We start from the raw sequence: 23,800 nt of genomic DNA, 5'->3' as shown, positions 1-23,800 counted from the left end.
CCATATCGCTCCTCCATGTCGCTCCTCCACATCACTCCTCTATGTCACTCCTCCATGTCACTCCTCCTTCTCACTCCTCCATGTCACTCCACCATTTCAATCCTGCATGTCAATCCTCCATGTCACTCCTCCATGTCACTCCTCCATGTCGCTCCTCCATGTCATTCCTCCATGTTGCTCCTCCTTGTCACTCCTCCATGTCACTCCTTCTTGCTGCTCCACGTCGCTCCTCCATGTCACTCCTCCATGTCACCTCTCCATGTCACTCCTCCTTCTCACTCCTCCATGTTACCCCTCCATGTCACTCCTCAATGAAACTCCTTCATATCACTCCAACCATGTCGCTCCTCCACGTCACTCCTCTATTTCACTCCACTATGTCACTCCTCCATGCCACTCTTCCATGTCTCTCATCCATGTTGCTCCCCCATGTCACTCCTACATGTCACTTCTCCATGTCACTACTACATGTCACTCCTCCATCTCACTTCTCCATGTCACTCCTTCTTGCTGCTCCATGTCACTCCTCTATGTCACTCCTCCATTTCACTCCTCAATATTACGTCACTCCTCCATGTCACCCCTCCATGTCACTCCTCCATGTCGCTCCTCCTCGTCACTCCTCTCTGTCACTCCTTCATGTCACTCTTCCATGTCTATCATCCATTTCGCTCCCCCATGTCACTCCTACATGTCACTCCTCCATGTCACTCCTCCTTCTCACTCCTCCATGTGACCCCTCCATGTCACTCCTCCATGTCACTCCTCAATGTCGATCCTCCATGTCACTCCTCCATGTCACTACTACATGTCCCTCCTCCATGTCACTCCTCCATGAAACTCCACCATGTCATTCCTCCATGTCACTCTTCCTTGCTCCTCAATGTCACTCCTCAATGAAACTCCTTCTTATAACTCCTCCATGTCGCTCCTCCACGTCACTCCTCTATGTCACTCCACTATGTCACTCCTCCATGCCAATCTTCCATGTCTCTCATCCATGTCGCTCCCCCATGTCACTCCTACATGTCACTTTTCCATGTCACTCCTACATGTCACTCCTCCATCTCACTCCTCCATGTCACTCCTTCTTGCTGCTCCATGTCACTCCTCTATGTCACTCTTCTATTTCGCTCGTCCACTTCACTCCTCTATGTCACTCCTCCATTTCACTCCTCAATATTACATCACTCCTCTATGTAACTGCTCCATGTCACTTCTCAATGAAACTCCTCCATGTAACTCCTCCATGTCGCTCCTCCTCGTCACTCCTCTATGTCACTCCTTCATGTCACTCTTCCATGTCTATCATCCATGTCGCTCCCCCATGTCACTCCTACATGTCACTCCTCCATGTCACTCCTCCATGTCACTCCTCCTTCCCACTCCTCCATGTCAACCCTCCATGTCACTCCTCCATGTCACTCCTCAATGTCGATCCTCCATGTCACTCCTCCATGTCACTCCTCCATGTCACTGTTCCTTGCTCCTCAATGTTACTCCTCCATGTCACTCCTCTATGTCACTCCTCCATATCGCTCTTCCATGTCGCTCCTCCACATCACTCCTCTATGTCACTCCTCCATGTCACTCCTCCTTCTCACTCCTCCATGTCACTCCACCATTTCAATCCTGCATGTCGCTCCTCCATGTCATTCCTCCATGTTGCTCCTCCATGTCGCTCCTCCATGTCATTCCTCCATGTTGCTCCTCCTTGTCACTCCTCCATGTCACTCCTTCTTGCTGCTCCATGTCGCTCCTCCATGTCACTCCTCCATGTCACCTCTCCATGTCACTCCTCCTTCTCACTCCTCCATGTTACCCCTCCATGTCACTCCTCAATGAAACTCCTTCATATCACTCCAACCATGTCGCTCCTCCACGTCACTCCTCTATTTCACTCCACTATGTCACTCCTCCATGCCACTCTTCCATGTCTCTCATCCATGTTGCTCCCCCATGTCACTCCTACATGTCACTTCTCCATGTCACTACTACATGTCACTCCTCCATCTCACTTCTCCATGTCACTCCTTCTTGCTGCTCCATGTCACTCCTCTATGTCACTCCTCTATTTCGCTCGTCCACGTCACTCCTCTATGTCACTCCTCCATTTCACTCCTCAATATTACATCACTCCTCTATGTAACTGCTCCATGTCACCTCTCCATGTCACTCCTCCTTCTCACTCCTCCATGTCACCCCTCCATGTCACTTCTCAATGAAACTCCTCCATGTCACTCCTCCATGTCGCTCCTCCTCGTCACTCCTCTATGTCACTCCTTCATGTCACTCTTCCATGTCTATCATCCATGTCGCTCCCCCATGTCACTCCTACATGTCACTCCTTCTTGCTGCTCCATATCACTCCTCTTTGTCACTCCTCCATTTCACTCCTCAATATTACATCACTCCTCCATGTCACCCCTCCATGTCACTCCTCCATGTCGCTCCTCCTCGTCACTCCTCTATGTCACTCCTTCATGTCACTCTTCCATGTCTATCATCCATGTCGCTCCCCCATGTCACTCCTACATGTCACTCCTCCATGTCACTCCTCCATGTCACTCCTCCTTCCCACTCCTCCATGTCAACCCTCCATGTCACTCCTCCATGTCACTCCTCCATGTCGATCCTCCATGTCACTCCTCCATGTCACTCCTCCAAGTCACTGTTCCTTGCTCCTCAATGTTACTCCTCCATGTCACTCCTCTATGTCACTCCTCCATATCGCTCCTCCATGTCGCTCCTCCACATCACTCCTCTATGTCACTCCTCCATGTCACTCCTCCTTCTCACTCCTCCATGTCACTCCACCATTTCAATCCTGCATGTCAATCCTCCATGTCACTCCTCCATGTCACTCCTCCATGTCGCTCCTCCATGTCATTCCTCCATGTTGCTCCTCCTTGTCACTCCTCCATGTCACTCCTTCTTGCTGCTCCACATCGCTCCTCCATGTCACTCCTCCAGGTCACCTCTCCATGTCACTCCTCCTTCTCACTCCTCCATGTTACCCCTCCATGTCACTCCTCAATGAAACTCCTTCATATCACTCCAACCATGTCGCTCCTCCACGTCACTCCTCTATTTCACTCCACTATGTCACTCCTCCATGCCACTCTTCCATGTCTCTCATCCATGTTGCTCCCCCATGTCACTCCTACATGTCACTTCTCCATGTCACTACTACATGTCACTCCTCCATCTCACTCCTCCATGTCACTCCTCCATGTCACTCTTCCTTGCTCCTCAATGTCACTCCTCCACATCACTCCTCCATGTCACTCCTCCATGTCACTACTACATGTCCTTCCTCCATGTCACTCCTCCATGAAGCTCCACCATTTTATTCCTCCATTTCACTCATCCTTGCTCCTCAATGTCCCTCCTCCATGTCACTCCTCCTTCTCACTCCTCCATGTCACCCCTCCGTGTCACTCCTCTTTGTCAATCCTCCATGTCACTGCTCAATGTCAATCCTCCATGTCACTCCTCCATGTCTTCCATGTTGACACATGTCGCTCCTCCATGTCGCTCCTCCTTGCTCATCCATATCACTCCTCCATGTCACTCCAGAATGTCAATCCAGATTAAACTCTAGAATGTCACTCCTCCATGTCACTCCTCCATGTCACTCCTCCATGTCACTCTTCCTTGCTCCTCAATGTCACTCCTCCACATCACTCCTCTATGTCACTCCTCCTTGTCACTCCTCCTTCTCACTCCTCCATGTTACTCCACCATTTCAATCCTCCATGTCATTCCTCCATGTCACTCCTCCATGTCACTCCGCCATGTCGCTCCTCCATTTCTCTCCTCCATATCGCTCCTCCATGTTGCTCCTCCATGTCACTCCTCCACGTCACTCCTCCATGTCAATCCTCCATGTCACTCCTTCTTGCTGCTCCATGTCACTCCTCTATGTCATTCCTCTATTTCGCTCCACCACGTCACTCCTCTATGTCACTCATCCATGTCACTCCTACATGTCACTCCTCCATGTCACTCCTCCATGTCACTCCTTCTTGCTGCTCCATGTCACTCCTCTATGTCATTCCTCTATTTCGCTCCACCACGTCACTCCTCTATGTCACTCCTCCATTTCACTCCTCAATATTACATCACTCCTCTATGTCACTCCTCCATGTCACCTCTCCATGTCACTCCTCCTTCTTACTCCTCCATGTCACCCCTCCATGTCACTTCTCAATGAAACTCCTCCATGTCACTCCTCCATGTCACCCCTCCATGTCACTCCTCCATGTCACTCCTTCTTGCTGCTCCACGTCGCTCCTCCATGTCAGTCCTCCATGTCACCTATCCATGTCACTCCTCCTTCTCACTCCTCCATGTCATCCCTCCTTCTCATTCCTCCATGTCACTCCTCCATGTCACTGTTCCTTGCTCCTCAATGTTACTCCTCCATGTCACTCCTCTATGTCACTCCTCCATATCGCTCCTCCATGTCGCTCCTCCACATCACTCCTCTATGTCACTCCTCCATGTCACTCCTCCTTCTCGCTCCTCCATGTCATTCCTCCATGTTGCTCCTCCTTGTCACTCCTCCATGTCACTCCTTCTTGCTGCTCCACGTCGCTCATCCATGTCACTCCTCCATGTCACCTCTCCATGTCACTCCTCCTTCTCACTCCTCCATGTTACCCCTCCATGTCACTCCTCAATGAAACTCCTTCATATCACTCCAACCATGTCGCTCCTCTACGTCACTCCTCTATTTCACTCCACTATGTCACTCCTCCATGCCACTCTTACATGTCTCTCATCCATGTTGCTCCCCCATGTCACTCCTACATGTCACTTCTCCATGTCACTACTACATGTCACTCCTCCATCTCACTTCTCCATGTCACTCCTTCTTGCTGCTCCATGTCACTCCTCTATGTCACTCCTCTATTTCGCTCGTCCACGTCACTCCTCTATGTCACTCCTCCATTTCACTCCTCAATATTACGTCACTCCTCCATGTCACCCCTCCATGTCACTCCTCCATGTCGCTCCTCCTCGTCACTCCTCTCTGTCACTCCTTCATGTCACTCTTCCATGTCTATCATCCATGACGCTCCCCCATGTCACTCCTACATGTCACTCCTCCATCTCACTTCTCCATGTCACTCCTTCTTGCTGCTCCATGTCACATCACTCCTCTTTGTCACTCCTCCATTTCACTCCTCAATATTACATCACTCCTCCATGTCACCCCTCCATGTCACTCCTCCATGTCGCTCCTCCTCGTCACTCCTCTCTGTCACTCCTTCATGTCACTCTTCCATGTCTCTCATCCATGTTGCTCCCCCATGTCACTCCTACATGTCACTTCTCCATGTCACTACTACATGTCACTCCTCCATCTCACTTCTCCATGTCACTCCTTCTTGCTGCTCCATGTCACTCCTCTATGTCACTCCTCTATTTCGCTCGTCCACGTCACTCCTCTATGTCACTCCTCCATTTCACTCCTCAATATTACGTCACTCCTCCATGTCACCCCTCCATGTCACTCCTCCATGTCGCTCCTCCTCGTCACTCCTCTCTGTCAATCCTCCATGTCACTCCTCCATGTCTTCCATGTTGACACATGTCGCTCCTCCATGTCGCTCCTCCTTGCTCATCCATATCACTCCTCCATGTCACTCCAGAATGTCAATCCAGATTAAACTCTAGAATGTCACTCCTCCATGTCACTCCTCCATGTCACTCCTCCATGTCACTCTTCCTTGCTCCTCAATGTCACTCCTCCACATCACTCCACCATTTAAATCCTCCATGTCATTCCTCCATGTCACTCCACCATTTCAATCCTCCAGGTCATTCCTCCATGTCACTCCTCCATGTCACTCCTCCATGTCGCTCCTCCATTTCTCTCCTCCATATCGCTCCTCCATGTTGCTCCTCCATGTCACTCCTCCACGTCACTCCTCCATGTCACTCCTCCATGTCCCTTCTCAAATAAACTCCGCCATGTCACTCCTAAATGTCACTCCTCCATGTCACTCCTACATGTCACTCCTCCATGTCACTCCTCAATGTCGATCCTCCATGTCACTCCTCCATGTCACTCCTCCATGTCACTGTTCCTTGCTCCTCAATGTTACTCCTCCATGTCACTCCTCTATGTCACTCCTCCATATCGCTCCTCATTGTCGCTCCTCCACATCACTCCTCTATGTCACTCCTCCATGTCACTCCTCCTTCTCACTCCTCCATGTCACTCCACCATTTCAATCCTGCATGTCAATCCTCCATGTCACTCCTCCATGTCACTCCTCCATGTCGCTCCTCCATGTCATTCCTCCATGTTGCTCCTCCTTGTCACTCCTCCATGTCACTCCTTCTTGCTGCTCCACGTCGCTCCTCCATGTCACTCCTCCATGTCACCTCTCCATGTCACTCCTCCTTCTCACTCCTCCATGTCACCCCTCCATGTCACTCCTCAATGAAACTCCTTCATATCACTCCAACCATGTCGCTCCTCCACGTCACTCCTCTATTTCACTCCACTATGTCACTCCTCCATGCCACTCTTCCATGTCTCTCATCCATGTTGCTCCCCCATGTCACTCCTACATGTCACTTCTCCATGTCACTACTACATGTCACTCCTCCATCTCACTTCTCCATGTCACTCCTTCTTGCTGCTCCATGTCACTCCTCTATGTCACTCCTCTATTTCGCTCGTCCACGTCACTCCTCTATGTCAATCCTCCATTTCACTCCTCAATATTACGTCACTCCTCCATGTCACCCCTCCATGTCACTCCTCCATGTCGCTCCTCCTCGTCACTCCTCTCTGTCACTCCTTCATGTCACTCTTCCATGTCTATCATCCATGACGCTCCCCCATGTCACTCCTACATGTCACTCCTCCATCTCACTTCTCCATGTAACTCCTTCTTGCTGCTCCATGTCACATCACTCCTCTTTGTCACTCCTCCATTTCACTCCTCAATATTACGTCACTCCTCCATGTCACCCCTACATGTCACTCCTCCATGTCGCTCCTCCTCATCACTCCTCTCTGTAACTCCTTCATGTCACTCTTCCATGTCTATCATCCATGTCGCTCCCCCATGTCACTCCTACATGTCACTCCTCCATGTCACTCCTCCTTCTCACTCCTCCATGTGACCCCTCCATGTCACTCCTCCATGTCACTCCTCAATGTCGATCCTCCATGTCACTCCTCCATGTCACTACTACATGTCCCTCCTCCATGTCACTCCTCCATGAAACTCCACCATGTCATTCCTCCATGTCACTCTTCCTTGCTCCTCAATGTCACTCCTCAATGAAACTCCTTCTTATAACTCCTCCATGTCGCTCCTTCACGTCACTCCTCTATGTCACTCCACTATGTCACTCCTCCATGCCAATCTTCCATGTCTCTCATCCATGTCGCTCCCCCATGTCACTCCTACATGTCACTTTTCCATGTCACTCCTACATGTCACTCCTCCATCTCACTCCTCCATGTCACTCCTTCTTGCTGCTCCATGTCACTCCTCTATGTCACTCCTCTATTTCGCTCGTCCACGTCACTCCTCTATGTCACTCCTCCATTTCACTCCTCAATATTACATCACTCCTCTATGTAACTGCTCCATGTCACCTCTCCATGTCACTCCTCCATCTCACTCCTCCATGTCACTCCTTCTTGCTGCTCCATGTCACTCCTCTATGTCACTCCTCTATTTCGCTCGTCCACTTCACTCCTCTATGTCACTCCTCCATTTCACTCCTCAATATTACATCACTCCTCTATGTAACTGCTCCATGTCACTTCTCCATGTCACTCCTCCTTCTCACTCCTCCATGTCGCTCCTCCTCGTCACTCCTCTATGTCACTTCTTCATGTCACTCTTCCATGTCTATCATCCATGTCGCTCCCCCATGTCACTCCTACATGTCACTCCTCCATGTCACTCCTCCATGTCAGTCCTCCTTCCCACTCCTCCATGTCAACCCTCCATGTCACTCCTCCATGTCACTCCTCAATGTCGATCCTCCATGTCACTCCTCCATGTCACTACTACATGTCCTTCCTCCATGTCACTCCTCCATGAAGCTCCACCATTTTATTCCTCCATGTCACTCATCCTTGCTCCTCAATGTCCCTCCTCCATGTCACTCCTCCTTCTCACTCCTCCATGTCACCCCTCCGTGTCACTCCTCTTTGTCACTCCTCCATGTCACTGCTCAATGTCAATCCTCCATGTCACTCCTCCATGTCTTCCATGTTGACACATGTCGCTCCTCCATGTCGCTCCTCCTTGCTCATCCATATCACTCCTCCATGTCACTCCAGAATGTCAATCCAGATTAAACTCTAGAATGTCACTCCTCCATGTCACTCCTCCATGTCACTCCTCCATGTCACTCTTCCTTGCTCCTCAATGTCACTCCTCCACATCACTCCACCATTTCAATCCTCCATGTCATTCCTCCATGTCACTCCACCATTTCAATCCTCCATGTCATTCCTCCATGTCACTCCTCCATGTCACTCCTCCATGTCGCTCCTCCATTTCTCTCCTCCATATCGCTCCTCCATGTTGCTCCTCCATGTTACTCCTCCACGTCACTCCTCCATGTCACTCCTCCATGTCCCTTCTCAAATAAACTCCTCCATGTCACTCCTAAATGTCACTCCTCCATGTCACTCCTACATGTCACTCCTCCATGTCACTCCTCCATGTCACTCCTTCTTGCTGCTCCATGTCACTCCTCTATGTCATTCCTCTATTTCGCTCCACCACGTCACTCCTCTATGTCACTCCTCCATTTCACTCCTCAATATTACATCACTCCTCTATGTCACTCCTCCATGTCACTACTACATGTCCTTCCTCCATGTCACTCCTCCATGAAGCTCCACCATTTTATTCCTCCATTTCACTCATCCTTGCTCCTCAATGTCCCTCCTCCATGTCACTCCTCCTTCTCACTCCTCCATGTCACCCCTCCGTGTCACTCCTCTTTGTCAATCCTCCATGTCACTGCTCAATGTCAATCCTCCATGTCACTCCTCCATGTCTTCCATGTTGACACATGTCGCTCCTCCATGTCGCTCCTCCTTGCTCATCCATATCACTCCTCCATGTCACTCCAGAATGTCAATCCAGATTAAACTCTAGAATGTCACTCCTCCATGTCACTCCTCCATGTCACTCCTCCATGTCACTCTTCCTTGCTCCTCAATGTCACTCCTCCACATCACTCCTCTATGTCACTCCTCCTTGTCACTCCTCCTTCTCACTCCTCCATGTTACTCCACCATTTCAATCCTCCATGTCATTCCTCCATGTCACTCCTCCATGTCACTCCGCCATGTCGCTCCTCCATTTCTCTCCTCCATATCGCTCCTCCATGTTGCTCCTCCATGTCACTCCTCCACGTCACTCCTCCATGTCAATCCTCCATGTCACTCCTTCTTGCTGCTCCATGTCACTCCTCTATGTCATTCCTCTATTTCGCTCCACCACGTCACTCCTCTATGTCACTCATCCATGTCACTCCTACATGTCACTCCTCCATGTCACTCCTCCATGTCACTCCTTCTTGCTGCTCCATGTCACTCCTCTATGTCATTCCTCTATTTCGCTCCACCACGTCACTCCTCTATGTCACTCCTCCATTTCACTCCTCAATATTACATCACTCCTCTATGTCACTCCTCCATGTCACCTCTCCATGTCACTCCGCCATGTCGCTCCTCCATTTCTCTCCTCCATATCGCTCCTCCACGTCGCTCCTCCATGTCAATCCTCCATGTCACTCCTTCTTGCTGCTCCATGTCACTCCTCTATGTCATTCCTCTATTTCGCTCCACCACGTCACTCCTCTATGTCACTCATCCATGTCACTCCTACATGTCACTCCTCCATGTCACTCCTCCATGTCACTCCTTCTTGCTGCTCCATGTCACTCCTCTATGTCATTCCTCTATTTCGCTCCACCACGTCACTCCTCTATGTCACTCCTCCATTTCACTCCTCAATATTACATCACTCCTCTATGTCACTCCTCCATGTCACCTCTCCATGTCACTCCTCCTTCTGACTCCTCCATGTCACCCCTCCATGTCACTTCTCAATGAAACTCCTCCATGTCACTCCTCCATGTCACCCCTCCATGTCACTCCTCCATGTCACTCCTTCTTGCTGCTCCACGTCGCTCCTCCATGTCAGTCCTCCATGTCACCTATCCATATCACTCCTCCTTCTCACTCCTCCATGTCATCCCTCCTTCTCACTCCTCCATGTCACTCCTCCATGTCACTGTTCCTTGCTCCTCAATGTTACTCCTCCATGTCACTCCTATATGTCACTCCTCCATATCGCTCCTCCATGTCGCTCCTCCACATCACTCCTCTATGTCACTCCTCCATGTCACTCCTCCTTCTCGCTACTCCATGTCATTCCTCCATGTTGCTCCTCCTTGTCACTCCTCCATGTCACTCCTTCTTGCTGCTCCACGTCGCTCCTCCATGTCACTCCTCCATGTCACCTCTCCATGTCACTCCTCCTTCTCACTCCTCCATGTTACCCCTCCATGTCACTCCTCAATGAAACTCCTTCATATCACTCCAACCATGTCGCTCCTCTACGTCACTCCTCTATTTCACTCCACTATGTCACTCCTCCATGCCACTCTTACATGTCTCTCATCCATGTTGCTCCCCCATGTCACTCCTACATGTCACTTCTCCATGTCACTACTACATGTCACTCCTCCATCTCACTTCTCCATGTCACTCCTTCTTGCTGCTCCATGTCACTCCTCTATGTCACTCCTCTATTTCGCTCGTCCACGTCACTCCTCTATGTCACTCCTCCATTTCACTCCTCAATATTACGTCACTCCTCCATGTCACCCCTCCATGTCACTCCTCCATGTCGCTCCTCCTCGTCACTCCTCTCTGTCACTCCTTCATGTCACTCTTCCATGTCTATCATCCATGACGCTCCCCCATGTCACTCCTACATGTCACTCCTCCATCTCACTTCTCCATGTCACTCCTTCTTGCTGCTCCATGTCACATCACTCCTCTTTGTCACTCCTCCATTTCACTCCTCAATATTACGTCACTCCTCCATGTCACCCCTCCATGTCACTCCTCCATGTCGCTCCTCCTCGTCACTCCTCTCTGTCACTCCTTCATGTCACTCTTCCATGTCTCTCATCCATGTTGCTCCCCCATGTCACTCCTACATGTCACTTCTCCATGTCACTACTACATGTCACTCCTCCATCTCACTTATCCATATCACTCCTTCTTGCTGCTCCATGTCACTCCTCTATGTCACTCCTCTATTTCGCTCGTCCACGTCACTCCTCTATGTCACTCCTCCATTTCACTCCTCAATATTACGTCACTCCTCCATGTCACCCCTCCATGTCACTCCTCCATGTCGCTCCTCCTCGTCACTCCTCTCTGTCACTCCTTCATGTCACTCTTCCATGTCTATCATCCATGACGCTCCCCCATGTCACTCCTACATGTCACTTCTCCATGTCACTACTACATGTCACTCCTCCATATCGCTCCTCATTGTCGCTCCTCCACATCACTCCTCTATGTCACTCCTCCATGTCACTCCTCCTTCTCACTCCTCCATGTCACTCCACCATTTCAATCCTGCATGTCAATCCTCCATGTCACTCCTCCATGTCACTCCTCCATGTCGCTCCTCCATGTCATTCCTCCATGTTGCTCCTCCTTGTCACTCCTCCATGTCACTCCTTCTTGCTGCTCCACGTCGCTCCTCCATGTCACTCCTCCATGTCACCTCTCCATGTCACTCCTCCTTCTCACTCCTCCATGTCACCCCTCCATGTCACTCCTCAATGAAACTCCTTCATATCACTCCAACCATGTCGCTCCTCCACGTCACTCCTCTATTTCACTCCACTATGTCACTCCTCCATGCCACTCTTCCATGTCTCTCATCCATGTTGCTCCCCCATGTCACTCCTACATGTCACTTCTCCATGTCACTACTACATGTCACTCCTCCATCTCACTTCTCCATGTCACTCCTTCTTGCTGCTCCATGTCACTCCTCTATGTCACTCCTCTATTTCGCTCGTCCACGTCACTCCTCTATGTCAATCCTCCATTTCACTCCTCAATATTACGTCACTCCTCCATGTCACCCCTCCATGTCACTCCTCCATGTCGCTCCTCCTCGTCACTCCTCTCTGTCACTCCTTCATGTCACTCTTCCATGTCTATCATCCATGACGCTCCCCCATGTCACTCCTACATGTCACTCCTCCATCTCACTTCTCCATGTAACTCCTTCTTGCTGCTCCATGTCACATCACTCCTCTTTGTCACTCCTCCATTTCACTCCTCAATATTACGTCACTCCTCCATGTCACCCCTACATGTCACTCCTCCATGTCGCTCCTCCTCATCACTCCTCTCTGTAACTCCTTCATGTCACTCTTCCATGTCTATCATCCATGTCGCTCCCCCATGTCACTCCTACATGTCACTCCTCCATGTCACTCCTCCTTCTCACTCCTCCATGTGACCCCTCCATGTCACTCCTCCATGTCACTCCTCAATGTCGATCCTCCATGTCACTCCTCCATGTCACTACTACATGTCCCTCCTCCATGTCACTCCTCCATGAAACTCCACCATGTCATTCCTCCATGTCACTCTTCCTTGCTCCTCAATGTCACTCCTCAATGAAACTCCTTCTTATAACTCCTCCATGTCGCTCCTTCACGTCACTCCTCTATGTCACTCCACTATGTCACTCCTCCATGCCAATCTTCCATGTCTCTCATCCATGTCGCTCCCCCATGTCACTCCTACATGTCACTTTTCCATGTCACTCCTACATGTCACTCCTCCATCTCACTCCTCCATGTCACTCCTTCTTGCTGCTCCATGTCACTCCTCTATGTCACTCCTCTATTTCGCTCGTCCACGTCACTCCTCTATGTCACTCCTCCATTTCACTCCTCAATATTACATCACTCCTCTATGTAACTGCTCCATGTCACCTCTCCATGTCACTCCTCCATCTCACTCCTCCATGTCACTCCTTCTTGCTGCTCCATGTCACTCCTCTATGTCACTCCTCTATTTCGCTCGTCCACTTCACTCCTCTATGTCACTCCTCCATTTCACTCCTCAATATTACATCACTCCTCTATGTAACTGCTCCATGTCACTTCTCCATGTCACTCCTCCTTCTCACTCCTCCATGTCGCTCCTCCTCGTCACTCCTCTATGTCACTTCTTCATGTCACTCTTCCATGTCTATCATCCATGTCGCTCCCCCATGTCACTCCTACATGTCACTCCTCCATGTCACTCCTCCATGTCAGTCCTCCTTCCCACTCCTCCATGTCAACCCTCCATGTCACTCCTCCATGTCACTCCTCAATGTCGATCCTCCATGTCACTCCTCCATGTCACTACTACATGTCCTTCCTCCATGTCACTCCTCCATGAAGCTCCACCATTTTATTCCTCCATGTCACTCATCCTTGCTCCTCAATGTCCCTCCTCCATGTCACTCCTCCTTCTCACTCCTCCATGTCACCCCTCCGTGTCACTCCTCTTTGTCACTCCTCCATGTCACTGCTCAATGTCAATCCTCCATGTCACTCCTCCATGTCTTCCATGTTGACACATGTCGCTCCTCCATGTCGCTCCTCCTTGCTCATCCATATCACTCCTCCATGTCACTCCAGAATGTCAATCCAGATTAAACTCTAGAATGTCACTCCTCCATGTCACTCCTCCATGTCACTCCTCCATGTCACTCTTCCTTGCTCCTCAATGTCACTCCTCCACATCACTCCACCATTTCAATCCTCCATGTCATTCCTCCATGTCACTCCACCATTTCAATCCTCCATGTCATTCCTCCATGTCACTCCTCCATGTCACTCCTCCATGTCGCTCCTCCATTTCTCTCCTCCATATCGCTCCTCCATGTTGCTCCTCCATGTTACTCCTCCACGTCACTCCTCCATGTCACTCCTCCATGTCCCTTCTCAAATAAACTCCTCCATGTCACTCCTAAATGTCACTCCTCCATGTCACTCCTACATGTCACTCCTCCATGTCACTCCTCCATGTCACTCCTTCTTGCTGCTCCATGTCACTCCTCTATGTCATTCCTCTATTTCGCTCCACCACGTCACTCCTCTATGTCACTCCTCCATTTCACTCCTCAATATTACATCACTCCTCTATGTCACTCCTCCATGTCACTACTACATGTCCTTCCTCCATGTCACTCCTCCATGAAGCTCCACCATTTTATTCCTCCATTTCACTCATCCTTGCTCCTCAATGTCCCTCCTCCATGTCACTCCTCCTTCTCACTCCTCCATGTCACCCCTCCGTGTCACTCCTCTTTGTCAATCCTCCATGTCACTGCTCAATGTCAATCCTCCATGTCACTCCTCCATGTCTTCCATGTTGACACATGTCGCTCCTCCATGTCGCTCCTCCTTGCTCATCCATATCACTCCTCCATGTCACTCCAGAATGTCAATCCAGATTAAACTCTAGAATGTCACTCCTCCATGTCACTCCTCCATGTCACTCCTCCATGTCACTCTTCCTTGCTCCTCAATGTCACTCCTCCACATCACTCCTCTATGTCACTCCTCCTTGTCACTCCTCCTTCTCACTCCTCCATGTTACTCCACCATTTCAATCCTCCATGTCATTCCTCCATGTCACTCCTCCATGTCACTCCGCCATGTCGCTCCTCCATTTCTCTCCTCCATATCGCTCCTCCATGTTGCTCCTCCATGTCACTCCTCCACGTCACTCCTCCATGTCAATCCTCCATGTCACTCCTTCTTGCTGCTCCATGTCACTCCTCTATGTCATTCCTCTATTTCGCTCCACCACGTCACTCCTCTATGTCACTCATCCATGTCACTCCTACATGTCACTCCTCCATGTCACTCCTCCATGTCACTCCTTCTTGCTGCTCCATGTCACTCCTCTATGTCATTCCTCTATTTCGCTCCACCACGTCACTCCTCTATGTCACTCCTCCATTTCACTCCTCAATATTACATCACTCCTCTATGTCACTCCTCCATGTCACCTCTCCATGTCACTCCGCCATGTCGCTCCTCCATTTCTCTCCTCCATATCGCTCCTCCACGTCGCTCCTCCATGTCAATCCTCCATGTCACTCCTTCTTGCTGCTCCATGTCACTCCTCTATGTCATTCCTCTATTTCGCTCCACCACGTCACTCCTCTATGTCACTCATCCATGTCACTCCTACATGTCACTCCTCCATGTCACTCCTCCATGTCACTCCTTCTTGCTGCTCCATGTCACTCCTCTATGTCATTCCTCTATTTCGCTCCACCACGTCACTCCTCTATGTCACTCCTCCATTTCACTCCTCAATATTACATCACTCCTCTATGTCACTCCTCCATGTCACCTCTCCATGTCACTCCTCCTTCTTACTCCTCCATGTCACCCCTCCATGTCACTTCTCAATGAAACTCCTCCATGTCACTCCTCCATGTCACCCCTCCATGTCACTCCTCCATGTCACTCCTTCTTGCTGCTCCACGTCGCTCCTCCATGTCAGTCCTCCATGTCACCTATCCATATCACTCCTCCTTCTCACTCCTCCATGTCATCCCTCCTTCTCACTCCTCCATGTCACTCCTCCATGTCACTGTTCCTTGCTCCTCAATGTTACTCCTCCATGTCACTCCTATATGTCACTCCTCCATATCGCTCCTCCATGTCGCTCCTCCACATCACTCCTCTATGTCACTCCTCCATGTCACTCCTCCTTCTCGCTACTCCATGTCATTCCTCCATGTTGCTCCTCCTTGTCACTCCTCCATGTCACTCCTTCTTGCTGCTCCACGTCGCTCCTCCATGTCACTCCTCCATGTCACCTCTCCATGTCACTCCTCCTTCTCACTCCTCCATGTTACCCCTCCATGTCACTCCTCAATGAAACTCCTTCATATCACTCCAACCATGTCGCTCCTCTACGTCACTCCTCTATTTCACTCCACTATGTCACTCCTCCATGCCACTCTTACATGTCTCTCATCCATGTTGCTCCCCCATGTCACTCCTACATGTCACTTCTCCATGTCACTACTACATGTCACTCCTCCATCTCACTTCTCCATGTCACTCCTTCTTGCTGCTCCATGTCACTCCTCTATGTCACTCCTCTATTTCGCTCGTCCACGTCACTCCTCTATGTCACTCCTCCATTTCACTCCTCAATATTACGTCACTCCTCCATGTCACCCCTCCATGTCACTCCTCCATGTCGCTCCTCCTCGTCACTCCTCTCTGTCACTCCTTCATGTCACTCTTCCATGTCTATCATCCATGACGCTCCCCCATGTCACTCCTACATGTCACTCCTCCATCTCACTTCTCCATGTCACTCCTTCTTGCTGCTCCATGTCACATCACTCCTCTTTGTCACTCCTCCATTTCACTCCTCAATATTACGTCACTCCTCCATGTCACCCCTCCATGTCACTCCTCCATGTCGCTCCTCCTCGTCACTCCTCTCTGTCACTCCTTCATGTCACTCTTCCATGTCTCTCATCCATGTTGCTCCCCCATGTCACTCCTACATGTCACTTCTCCATGTCACTACTACATGTCACTCCTCCATCTCACTTATCCATATCACTCCTTCTTGCTGCTCCATGTCACTCCTCTATGTCACTCCTCTATTTCGCTCGTCCACGTCACTCCTCTATGTCACTCCTCCATTTCACTCCTCAATATTACGTCACTCCTCCATGTCACCCCTCCATGTCACTCCTCCATGTCGCTCCTCCTCGTCACTCCTCTCTGTCACTCCTTCATGTCACTCTTCCATGTCTATCATCCATGACGCTCCCCCATGTCACTCCTACATGTCACTTCTCCATGTCACTACTACATGTCACTCCTCCATATCGCTCCTCATTGTCGCTCCTCCACATCACTCCTCTATGTCACTCCTCCATGTCACTCCTCCTTCTCACTCCTCCATGTCACTCCACCATTTCAATCCTGCATGTCAATCCTCCATGTCACTCCTCCATGTCACTCCTCCATGTCGCTCCTCCATGTCATTCCTCCATGTTGCTCCTCCTTGTCACTCCTCCATGTCACTCCTTCTTGCTGCTCCACGTCGCTCCTCCATGTCACTCCTCCATGTCACCTCTCCATGTCACTCCTCCTTCTCACTCCTCCATGTCACCCCTCCATGTCACTCCTCAATGAAACTCCTTCATATCACTCCAACCATGTCGCTCCTCCACGTCACTCCTCTATTTCACTCCACTATGTCACTCCTCCATGCCACTCTTCCATGTCTCTCATCCATGTTGCTCCCCCATGTCACTCCTACATGTCACTTCTCCATGTCACTACTACATGTCACTCCTCCATCTCACTTCTCCATGTCACTCCTTCTTGCTGCTCCATGTCACTCCTCTATGTCACTCCTCTATTTCGCTCGTCCACGTCACTCCTCTATGTCAATCCTCCATTTCACTCCTCAATATTACGTCACTCCTCCATGTCACCCCTCCATGTCACTCCTCCATGTCGCTCCTCCTCGTCACTCCTCTCTGTCACTCCTTCATGTCACTCTTCCATGTCTATCATCCATGACGCTCCCCCATGTCACTCCTACATGTCACTCCTCCATCTCACTTCTCCATGTCACTCCTTCTTGCTGCTCCATGTCACTCCTCTATGTCACTCCTCTATTTCGCTCGTCCACGTCACTCCTCTATGTCAATCCTCCATTTCACTCCTCAATATTACGTCACTCCTCCATGTCACCCCTCCATGTCACTCCTCCATGTCGCTCCTCCTCGTCACTCCTCTCTGTCACTCCTTCATGTCACTCTTCCATGTCTATCATCCATGACGCTCCCCCATGTCACTCCTACATGTCACTCCTCCATCTCACTTCTCCATGTAACTCCTTCTTGCTGCTCCATGTCACATCACTCCTCTTTGTCACTCCTCCATTTCACTCCTCAATATTACGTCACTCCTCCATGTCACCCCTACATGTCACTCCTCCATGTCGCTCCTCCTCATCACTCCTCTCTGTAACTCCTTCATGTCACTCTTCCATGTCTATCATCCATGTCGCTCCCCCATGTCACTCCTACATGTCACTCCTCCATGTCACTCCTCCTTCTCACTCCTCCATGTGACCCCTCCATGTCACTCCTCCATGTCACTCCTCAATGTCGATCCTCCATGTCACTCCTCCATGTCACTACTACATGTCCCTCCTCCATGTCACTCCTCCATGAAACTCCACCATGTCATTCCTCCATGTCACTCTTCCTTGCTCCTCAATGTCACTCCTCAATGAAACTCCTTCTTATAACTCCTCCATGTCGCTCCTTCACGTCACTCCTCTATGTCACTCCACTATGTCACTCCTCCATGCCAATCTTCCATGTCTCTCATCCATGTCGCTCCCCCATGTCACTCCTACATGTCACTTTTCCATGTCACTCCTACATGTCACTCCTCCATCTCACTCCTCCATGTCACTCCTTCTTGCTGCTCCATGTCACTCCTCTATGTCACTCCTCTATTTCGCTCGTCCACGTCACTCCTCTATGTCACTCCTCCATTTCACTCCTCAATATTACATCACTCCTCTATGTAACTGCTCCATGTCACCTCTCCATGTCACTCCTCCATCTCACTCCTCCATGTCACTCCTTCTTGCTGCTCCATGTCACTCCTCTATGTCACTCCTCTATTTCGCTCGTCCACTTCACTCCTCTATGTCACTCCTCCATTTCACTCCTCAATATTACATCACTCCTCTATGTAACTGCTCCATGTCACTTCTCCATGTCACTCCTCCTTCTCACTCCTCCATGTCGCTCCTCCTCGTCACTCCTCTATGTCACTTCTTCATGTCACTCTTCCATGTCTATCATCCATGTCGCTCCCCCATGTCACTCCTACATGTCACTCCTCCATGTCACTCCTCCATGTCAGTCCTCCTTCCCACTCCTCCATGTCAACCCTCCATGTCACTCCTCCATGTCACTCCTCAATGTCGATCCTCCATGTCACTCCTCCATGTCACTACTACATGTCCTTCCTCCATGTCACTCCTCCATGAAGCTCCACCATTTTATTCCTCCATGTCACTCATCCTTGCTCCTCAATGTCCCTCCTCCATGTCACTCCTCCTTCTCACTCCTCCATGTCACCCCTCCGTGTCACTCCTCTTTGTCACTCCTCCATGTCACTGCTCAATGTCAATCCTCCATGTCACTCCTCCATGTCTTCCATGTTGACACATGTCGCTCCTCCATGTCGCTCCTCCTTGCTCATCCATATCACTCCTCCATGTCACTCCAGAATGTCAATCCAGATTAAACTCTAGAATGTCACTCCTCCATGTCACTCCTCCATGTCACTCCTCCATGTCACTCTTCCTTGCTCCTCAATGTCACTCCTCCACATCACTCCACCATTTCAATCCTCCATGTCATTCCTCCATGTCACTCCACCATTTCAATCCTCCATGTCATTCCTCCATGTCACTCCTCCATGTCACTCCTCCATGTCGCTCCTCCATTTCTCTCCTCCATATCGCTCCTCCATGTTGCTCCTCCATGTTACTCCTCCACGTCACTCCTCCATGTCACTCCTCCATGTCCCTTCTCAAATAAACTCCTCCATGTCACTCCTAAATGTCACTCCTCCATGTCACTCCTACATGTCACTCCTCCATGTCACTCCTCCATGTCACTCCTTCTTGCTGCTCCATGTCACTCCTCTATGTCATTCCTCTATTTCGCTCCACCACGTCACTCCTCTATGTCACTCCTCCATTTCACTCCTCAATATTACATCACTCCTCTATGTCACTCCTCCATGTCACTACTACATGTCCTTCCTCCATGTCACTCCTCCATGAAGCTCCACCATTTTATTCCTCCATTTCACTCATCCTTGCTCCTCAATGTCCCTCCTCCATGTCACTCCTCCTTCTCACTCCTCCATGTCACCCCTCCGTGTCACTCCTCTTTGTCAATCCTCCATGTCACTGCTCAATGTCAATCCTCCATGTCACTCCTCCATGTCTTCCATGTTGACACATGTCGCTCCTCCATGTCGCTCCTCCTTGCTCATCCATATCACTCCTCCATGTCACTCCAGAATGTCAATCCAGATTAAACTCTAGAATGTCACTCCTCCATGTCACTCCTCCATGTCACTCCTCCATGTCACTCTTCCTTGCTCCTCAATGTCACTCCTCCACATCACTCCTCTATGTCACTCCTCCTTGTCACTCCTCCTTCTCACTCCTCCATGTTACTCCACCATTTCAATCCTCCATGTCATTCCTCCATGTCACTCCTCCATGTCACTCCGCCATGTCGCTCCTCCATTTCTCTCCTCCATATCGCTCCTCCATGTTGCTCCTCCATGTCACTCCTCCACGTCACTCCTCCATGTCAATCCTCCATGTCACTCCTTCTTGCTGCTCCATGTCACTCCTCTATGTCATTCCTCTATTTCGCTCCACCACGTCACTCCTCTATGTCACTCATCCATGTCACTCCTACATGTCACTCCTCCATGTCACTCCTCCATGTCACTCCTTCTTGCTGCTCCATGTCACTCCTCTATGTCATTCCTCTATTTCGCTCCACCACGTCACTCCTCTATGTCACTCCTCCATTTCACTCCTCAATATTACATCACTCCTCTATGTCACTCCTCCATGTCACCTCTCCATGTCACTCCGCCATGTCGCTCCTCCATTTCTCTCCTCCATATCGCTCCTCCACGTCGCTCCTCCATGTCAATCCTCCATGTCACTCCTTCTTGCTGCTCCATGTCACTCCTCTATGTCATTCCTCTATTTCGCTCCACCACGTCACTCCTCTATGTCACTCATCCATGTCACTCCTACATGTCACTCCTCCATGTCACTCCTCCATGTCACTCCTTCTTGCTGCTCCATGTCACTCCTCTATGTCATTCCTCTATTTCGCTCCACCACGTCACTCCTCTATGTCACTCCTCCATTTCACTCCTCAATATTACATCACTCCTCTATGTCACTCCTCCATGTCACCTCTCCATGTCACTCCTCCTTCTTACTCCTCCATGTCACCCCTCCATGTCACTTCTCAATGAAACTCCTCCATGTCACTCCTCCATGTCACCCCTCCATGTCACTCCTCCATGTCACTCCTTCTGGCTGCTCCACGTCGCTCCTCCATGTCAGTCCTCCATGTCACCTATCCATATCACTCCTCCTTCTCACTCCTCCATGTCATCCCTCCTTCTCACTCCTCCATGTCACTCCTCCATGTCACTGTTCCTTGCTCCTCAATGTTACTCCTCCATGTCACTCCTATATGTCACTCCTCCATATCGCTCCTCCATGTCGCTCCTCCACATCACTCCTCTATGTCACTCCTCCATGTCACTCCTCCTTCTCGCTACTCCATGTCATTCCTCCATGTTGCTCCTCCTTGTCACTCCTCCATGTCACTCCTTCTTGCTGCTCCACGTCGCTCCTCCATGTCACTCCTCCATGTCACCTCTCCATGTCACTCCTCCTTCTCACTCCTCCATGTTACCCCTCCATGTCACTCCTCAATGAAACTCCTTCATATCACTCCAACCATGTCGCTCCTCTACGTCACTCCTCTATTTCACTCCACTATGTCACTCCTCCATGCCACTCTTACATGTCTCTCATCCATGTTGCTCCCCCATGTCACTCCTACATGTCACTTCTCCATGTCACTACTACATGTCACTCCTCCATCTCACTTCTCCATGTCACTCCTTCTTGCTGCTCCATGTCACTCCTCTATGTCACTCCTCTATTTCGCTCGTCCACGTCACTCCTCTATGTCACTCCTCCATTTCACTCCTCAATATTACGTCACTCCTCCATGTCACCCCTCCATGTCACTCCTCCATGTCGCTCCTCCTCGTCACTCCTCTCTGTCACTCCTTCATGTCACTCTTCCATGTCTATCATCCATGACGCTCCCCCATGTCACTCCTACATGTCACTCCTCCATCTCACTTCTCCATGTCACTCCTTCTTGCTGCTCCATGTCACATCACTCCTCTTTGTCACTCCTCCATTTCACTCCTCAATATTACGTCACTCCTCCATGTCACCCCTCCATGTCACTCCTCCATGTCGCTCCTCCTCGTCACTCCTCTCTGTCACTCCTTCATGTCACTCTTCCATGTCTCTCATCCATGTTGCTCCCCCATGTCACTCCTACATGTCACTTCTCCATGTCACTACTACATGTCACTCCTCCATCTCACTTATCCATATCACTCCTTCTTGCTGCTCCATGTCACTCCTCTATGTCACTCCTCTATTTCGCTCGTCCACGTCACTCCTCTATGTCACTCCTCCATTTCACTCCTCAATATTACGTCACTCCTCCATGTCACCCCTCCATGTCACTCCTCCATGTCGCTCCTCCTCGTCACTCCTCTCTGTCACTCCTTCATGTCACTCTTCCATGTCTATCATCCATGACGCTCCCCCATGTCACTCCTACATGTCACTTCTCCATGTCACTACTACATGTCACTCCTCCATATCGCTCCTCATTGTCGCTCCTCCACATCACTCCTCTATGTCACTCCTCCATGTCACTCCTCCTTCTCACTCCTCCATGTCACTCCACCATTTCAATCCTGCATGTCAATCCTCCATGTCACTCCTCCATGTCACTCCTCCATGTCGCTCCTCCATGTCATTCCTCCATGTTGCTCCTCCTTGTCACTCCTCCATGTCACTCCTTCTTGCTGCTCCACGTCGCTCCTCCATGTCACTCCTCCATGTCACCTCTCCATGTCACTCCTCCTTCTCACTCCTCCATGTCACCCCTCCATGTCACTCCTCAATGAAACTCCTTCATATCACTCCAACCATGTCGCTCCTCCACGTCACTCCTCTATTTCACTCCACTATGTCACTCCTCCATGCCACTCTTCCATGTCTCTCATCCATGTTGCTCCCCCATGTCACTCCTACATGTCACTTCTCCATGTCACTACTACATGTCACTCCTCCATCTCACTTCTCCATGTCACTCCTTCTTGCTGCTCCATGTCACTCCTCTATGTCACTCCTCTATTTCGCTCGTCCACGTCACTCCTCTATGTCAATCCTCCATTTCACTCCTCAATATTACGTCACTCCTCCATGTCACCCCTCCATGTCACTCCTCCATGTCGCTCCTCCTCGTCACTCCTCTCTGTCACTCCTTCATGTCACTCTTCCATGTCTATCATCCATGACGCTCCCCCATGTCACTCCTACATGTCACTCCTCCATCTCACTTCTCCATGTAACTCCTTCTTGCTGCTCCATGTCACATCACTCCTCTTTGTCACTCCTCCATTTCACTCCTCAATATTACGTCACTCCTCCATGTCACCCCTACATGTCACTCCTCCATGTCGCTCCTCCTCATCACTCCTCTCTGTCACTCCTTCATGTCACTCTTCCATGTCTATCATCCATGTCGCTCCCCCATGTCACTCCTACATGTCACTCCTCCATGTCACTCCTCCTTTTCACTCCTCCATGTGACCCCTCCATGTCACTCCTCCATGTCACTCCTCAATGTCGATCCTCCATGTCACTCCTCCATGTCACTACTACATGTCCCTCCTCCATGTCACTCCTCCATGAAACTCCACCATGTCATTCCTCCATGTCACTCTTCCTTGCTCCTCAATGTCACTC

At 50.3% G+C, this 23,800-nt stretch overlaps 1 long non-coding RNA gene across 1 annotated transcript in view; it reads right to left on the bottom strand.

Moving 5' to 3' along the window:
• LOC141779815 (uncharacterized) overlaps positions 1-23,800 on the bottom strand; it is a 648,874-nt gene that overhangs the window by 119,845 nt on the left and 505,229 nt on the right. The window lies entirely within an intron of this gene.

This window comes from Sebastes fasciatus, chromosome 12, assembly GCF_043250625.1.
Source record: "Sebastes fasciatus isolate fSebFas1 chromosome 12, fSebFas1.pri, whole genome shotgun sequence".
NCBI classification, from domain to species: Eukaryota; Metazoa; Chordata; class Actinopteri; order Perciformes; family Sebastidae; genus Sebastes; species Sebastes fasciatus.
The sequence above is the reverse complement of the archived record's forward strand: the minus strand, read 5'-3'. Positions and strand labels throughout refer to the sequence as shown.